Source organism: Arachis hypogaea, chromosome 16 (genome assembly GCF_003086295.3).
Source record: "Arachis hypogaea cultivar Tifrunner chromosome 16, arahy.Tifrunner.gnm2.J5K5, whole genome shotgun sequence".
NCBI lineage: Eukaryota > Viridiplantae > Streptophyta > Magnoliopsida > Fabales > Fabaceae > Arachis > Arachis hypogaea.
Window position 1 is genome coordinate 72803784 of NC_092051.1, and position 6652 is coordinate 72810435.

The 6652-nt window shown below is 37.1% G+C and overlaps 1 non-coding gene across 1 annotated transcript; it reads left to right on the forward strand.

The window, feature by feature from the left end:
- Positions 1-829: 829 nt before the first annotated feature.
- On the forward strand, positions 830-937 carry LOC112760950 (small nucleolar RNA R71). Its single transcript, XR_003181362.1, has one exon. It is a non-coding gene; the product is annotated as a small nucleolar RNA R71 (small nucleolar RNA).
- Positions 938-6652: the final 5715 nt, after the last annotated feature.

The following is a 6652-nucleotide window of genomic DNA, read 5'->3' on the forward strand; positions in this document are numbered from 1 at the left end:
TCACTGGACGTCCCAGGAGGTCTTCCTCCTTGGGATTCACGTCCTCCTCTCCCTCATTGGGTTCGGCCATTTTGCTTATGTCAATGGCCTTGCACCCTCCTTTTGGATTCTCTTCTGTATTGCTTGGGAGAGTACTGGGAGGGATTTCAGTGATCCTTTTACTTAGCTGGCCCACTTGTGCTTCCAAATTTCTAATGGAAGATCTTGTTTCATTCATGAAACTTACAGTGGCCTTGGACAGATTAGAGACTAAGTTTGCTAAATTAGAAGTATTTTGTTTAGAGTTCTCTATCTGTTGCTGAGTGGATGATGGAAAAGGTTTATTATTGTTAAACCTGTTTCTTCCACCATTATTAAAGCCTTGTTGAGGCTTTTGATCCTTCCATGAGAAATTTGGATGATTTCTCCATGATGAGTTATAGGTGTTTCCATAAGGTTCACCTAAGTAATTCACTTCTGCTATTGCAGGGTTCTCAGGATCATAAGCTTCTTCTTCATAAGAAGCCTCTTGAGTACTGTTGGATGCAGCTTGCATTCCATTCAGACTCTGAGAAATCATATTGACTTGCTGAGTCAATATTTTATTCTGAGCCAATATGGAATTCAGAGTATCAACTTCAAGAACTCCCTTCTTCATAGGCGTCCCATTACTCACAGGATTCCTTTCAGAAGTGTGCATGAACTGGTTATTAGCAACCATGTCAATGAGTTCTTGAGCTTCTGCAGGCGTTTTCTTTAGGTGAATGGATCCACCTGCAGAAGTGTCCAGTGACATTTTTGATAGCTCAGATAAACCATCATAGAATATATCCAGGATGGTCCATTCTGAAAGCATGTCAGAAGGACACTTTTTGGTCAACTGTTTGTATCTTTCCCAAGCTTCATAGAGGGATTCACCTTCTTTCTGTCTGAAGGTTTGAACATCAGCTCTAAGCTTGCTCAGCTTTTGAGGAGGAAAGTACTTGGCTAAGAAAGCCGTGACCAGCTTATCCCAAGAGTTCAGGCTGTCTTTGGGTTGAGAATCCAACCATAATCTAGCTCTGTCTCTTACAGCAAAAGGGAAAAGCATGAGCCTGTAGACTTCAGGATCTACTCCATTAGTCTTAACAGTATCACATATCTACAAGAATTCATTTAAGAACTGAAAAGGATCTTCAGATGGAAGTCCATGAAACTTGCAGTTCTGCTGCATCAGAGAAACTAATTGAGGTTTCAACTCAAAGTTGTTTGCTCGAATGGCAGGAATGGAGATGCTTCTTCCATGTAAATTGGAATTAGGTGCAGTAAAGTCACCAAGCATCTTCCTTACATTATTATTATTTTCGGCTGCCATCTCCTCTTCCTGTTCGAAAATTTTTGAAAGGTTATCTCTGGATTGTTGTATTTTAGCTTCTCTTAGTTTCCGTTTCAGAGTCCTTTCAGGTTCTGGATCTGCTTCCACAAGAATGTTCTTATCCTTGCTCCTGCTCATATGACAAAGAAGAGGGCACAGAAAAATAATAATAATAATAGAGATCCTTTATACCACAGTATAGAGATCCCTGTGTGAGTAGAAGAAGAGGGGGAGACAAAGAATGTAATGTAATGGAAGAAACACAACTGTGAGGATGGTTGAGATGTGAGGTGAGATGTTAGTAAATGAATAAATAAATAGAATAAGATGGGAGAGGAAAAAATTTTCGAAAATAATTTTTGAAAAAAGGTTAGTGATTTTCGAAAATGGTTTTTGAAAAATGTTAGTATTTTTCGAAAATTTTTAAAATCAAAAATAAAAATAAGAATAATTAGTTAATTAAAAAGAAATTTTTTAAAAAGAGGGTAGATATTTTCGAAAATTAGAGAGAGAGAGTTAGTTAGGTAGTTTTGAAAAAGTTAAGAAACAAACAAAAAGTTAGTTAGTTAGTTGAACAAATTTTGAAAAGATAAGAAGTTAGGAGGTTAGAAAAGATATTTTGAAATTAGATTTTTGAAAAAGATAAGATGAGAAGATATTTTTGAAAAGATATGATAGAAATTAGTTTTTGAAAAAGATTTGATTTTTAAAATCTCAATTAATGACTTGATTCATAAGAAATCACAAGATATGATTCTAGAACTTAAAGTTTGAATCTTTCTTAACAAGCAAGTAACAAACTTCAAATTTTTGAATCAAAACATTAATTGATTATGTTATTTTCGAAAATTATGATATAAAAATAAGGAAAAGATTTTTGAAAAATATTTTTGGAATTTTCGAAAATAACTAAGAATTTTGAAAAAGATTTGATTTTTGAAAAAGATTTTGAAAAAGATAAGATTTTCAAATTGAAAATTTGATTTGACTCATAAGAAACAACTTGATTTTAAAAATTTTTGAAAAAGTCAATCCAAATTTTCGAATTTGATGAGAGAAAATGGGAAGGATATTTTTTTGATTTTTGAAATTTTTATGATGAGAGAGAAAAACACTAAAAAGATGCAATGCATGAAATTTTTAGATCAAAACATGTGATGCATGCAAGAATGCTATGAATGTCAAGATGAACACCAAGAACACTATGAATGTCAAGATGAACATCATAGACACAATTTTGAAAAATTTTTAATGCAAAGAAAACATGCAAGACACCAAACTTAGAATTCTTTAATGCTTAGACACTAAGAATTCAAGAATGCATATGATAAACATGAAAAGACACAAAACAAAAAATCATCAAGATCAAACAAGAAGACTTACCAAGAACAACTTGAAGATCATGAAGAACACTATGAATGCATGAATTTTCGAAAAAATGCTAGATGCATATGCAATTGACACCAAACTTATAACATGACTCAAGACTCAAACAAGAAACACAAAAATATTTTTGCTTTTTATGATTTTCTAATTTTTTGGATTTTTTTCGAAAATTATATGAAAAAGAAAAAATAAGGATTCCAAAATTTTTAACATGAATTCCAGGAATCTTGCATTCTTAGTCTAAAGCTTCAGTCCAGGAATTAGACATGGCTCACTAGCCAGCCAAGCTTTCAATGAAAGCTTCGGTCCAAAACACTAGACATGGCCAATGGCCAGCCAAGCTTCAGCATGTAATTCAGACATGACACGCCTGACATACTCATTCCCAAAGGAATTAGACATGGCTTTACAGCCAGCCAGGCTTCAACATGCTTCATGAAACACTAGAATTCATTCTTAAAAATTTTGAATAAAATTTTTGAAAACATTTTTATTTTTTTTTTCGAAAACAGATGAGAAAATTTTAGAAATATTTTTGAAAAAAATTTTTTTTTTGAAAATAAAATAAAAAGAAAATTAACTAATCTGAGCAACAAGATGAACCGTCAGTTGTCCAAACTCGAATAATCCCCGGCAACGGCGCCAAAAACTTGGTGCACGAAATTGTGATGTCCAGGCTCAAACAATCCCTGGCAACGTGAGCAACTTGATACGCACAATCGTGATTACACTTTGATTATGTAAAATTTATGGCTCTTTCTTTCCCTGGCAATGGTGCCAAGAACATGGTGCCAATACCATGGTTCACAACTTCGATACAACTAACCAGCAAGTGCACTGGGTCGTCCAAGTAATACCTTACATGAGTAAGGGTCGAATCCCACGGAGATTGTTGGTATGAAGCAAGCTATGGTCACCTTGCAAATCTCAGTTAGGCAGATATAAATTGATAATGGTGTTTTCGAATTTAATATAATAAAATAGGTATAGAAATACTTATGTAATTCATTGGTAGGAATTTAAGATAAGCGAATGGAGATGCTTTCGTTCCTCTGAACCTCTGCTTTCCTGCTATCTTCATCCAATCAGTCTTACTCCTTTCCATGGCTGGCTTTATGCAAGGGCATCACCGTTGTCAGTGGCTACATCCCCTCTTCTCAGTGAAAAATATGCTCACATGCTCTGTCACAGCACGGCTAATCATCTGTCGGTTCTCGATCATGCTGGAATAGGATTCACCCTCCTTTTGCGTCTGTCACTAACGCCCAGCACTCGCGAGTTTGAAGCTCGTCACAGTCATTCAATCATTGAATCCTACTTGGAATACCACAGACAAGGTTTAGACTTTCCGGATTCTCTTGAATGCCGCCATCATTCTAGCTTACGCCACGAAGATTCTGGTTAGGAGATCTAAGAGATATTCATTCTAGCTTATTTCATGTAGAACGGAAGTGTTTGTCAGGCACGTGTTCATAGGGGAGAATGGTGATGAGCATCACACATAATCATCACCTTCATCACGTTCTTGGGTGTGAATGGATATCTTAGAAGCGAAACAAGATGAATTGAATAGAAAACAGTAGTACTTTGCATTAATCTTTGAGGAACAGCATAGCTCCACACCTTAATCTATGGAGTGTAGAAACTCTACCATTGAAAATACATAAGTGAAAGGTCCAGGCGTGGCCGAATGGCCAGCCCTCAAATGTGATCTAAGATAGCATACAACTGATCAAAGATACCTAATACAATAGTAAAAGGTCCTATTTATAATAAACTAGTCACTAGGGTTTACATGAGTAAGTAATTGATGCATAAATCCACTTCCTGGGCCCACTTGGTATGTGTTTGGACTGAGCTTGAGTGTTGCACGTGTAGAGGTCCTTCTTGGAGTTGAACGCCAGCTTTTGTGCCAGTTTGGGCGTTCAACTCTGGTTTTGGCTCCTTTTCTGGCGCTGGACGCCAGATTTGGGTAGAAAGTTGGCGTTGAATGCCAGTTTACATCGTCTATTCTTGGCCAAAGTATAGACTATTATATATTGCTGGAAAGCCCTGGATGTCTATTTTCCAACGCAATTGGAAGCGTGCCATTTTGAGTTCTGTAGCTCCAAAAAATCCACTTTGAGTGCAGGGAGGTCAGAATCCAACAGCATCAGTAGTCCTTCTTCAACCTCTGAATCTGATTTTTGCTCAAGTCCCTCAATTTCAGCCAGAAAATACCTGAAATCACAGAAAAACACACAAACTCATAGTAAAGTCCAGAAATGTGAATTTAACATAAAAACTAATGAAAACATCCCTAAAAGTAACTAGAACCTACTAAAAACATACTAAAAACAATGTCAAAAAGCGTATAAATTATCCGCTCATCATGTCACTTGGTTGTTCATTGGTTGGTCTCTCAGCTGTTGTTTGCTTGGACAGTTAGCCAATTTGCCTCTCTAGACTTCGCAGTGAAGCTTCATGGTTTTTGTTGGCCAATTCTTAATGCTTGATCATCTTTTCCATCATCATCTCCAGGTTGGAGATCCTTTGAGATTCTTGGGGTGGTTGTGGTTGATTATAGGATGTTGAGGGTGAATGAGGATGGATTGATTATGGTTGATCCATCATCATATTTTGCTTAGTGAATGGGTTGTTGGGTGGATAGTAGTTGGGTTGAGGTTGATTGTTTTGTGGTTTTTTGTATGGAGTTTGGTTAGTGTTTTGATAGTTTTGATGGTTTGTATTTTTTAAAATGTTCTGGTTTGAGTTTCTCTGCCAAGGCTGCTGGTTTTGATTCTCTCCCCATTTCAGATTGGGGTGGTTCTTCCAGGATGAGTTGTAGGTATCTCCATGGAAATCATTTGATCAAGAACCTTGATTGTCCATATACTGCACTTGTTCTGGCTGCTGCTCCTCATAACTTTCCTCCTGCTGTCCCTACACCACTGATGGTTGGTTAGTTGTGCTCACTGCTGCAAGTTGTAATCCATCCATCCTCTTTGACATTGTTTCAATTTGTTGTTGGAGCTGCTGGTGCATGAGTTTGTTCTGAGCTAATATGGTATCAACTCCTTCAAGCTCAAATACACCTTTCTTTGAAGTTGCTTGCCTTTCAGAGGAGTAGAAGTACTTATTATTGGCCACCATGTCTATAAGATCATGTGCCTCTTGAGCAGTTTTCATAATTTGCAAAGATCCTCCTGATGAATAATCCAAAGCTTTCCTTGAAGGTAGGGACAAGCCTTCATAGAAGTTCTGGAACTCCACCTATTCATTGAACATTCCTTCTAGGCACCTTCTGATTAGAGCTTTATACCTCTCCCAAGCTTCATACAATGATTCTCCTTCTTGTTGTCTGAAGGTTTGCACATTAGTTTTTAGCTTAATGACTCTTTGGTGTGGATAGAATTTTGCTAGAAATTTGCTAACCAAATCATCCCAACTGGTGATGCTCTTTTTAGGGAAGGTTTCTAACCAATGTATGGCTCTGTCTCTCAGTAAAAATGGGAATAAAAGAAGCTTGTATATGTCAGGGTGGATTCCATTGGTTTTGACAGTGTCACAAATTATCAAAAACATAGAGAGGTGTTGGTTTGGATCTTCAGCAGTACTTCCTCCATATTGACAATTGTTCTGAGCCAGGGTAATCAATTGAGGTTTGAGTTTGAAGTTATTAGCATGGACATTGGGGGTTAGGATGCTGCTCCCACAATTCCTTGGATTGGGGATAGTGTACGAGGCTAAAACTCTTATCTGAGGTTGGCCATTGTTGTTGGCTACACCATCAGATGGATTTGGGACATTCCCTTCCATCTCTTAATCCTCTTCTTCTGATTCTGCTTCTCCTACAACTCCCTTTCCAATGCTTCTCTTCTTCTTCTCAAGAGTGTTCTCTCTGATTCAGAATCAAAGGAGGTGGACTCACCTCTTCTTCCTCCTGACATACAA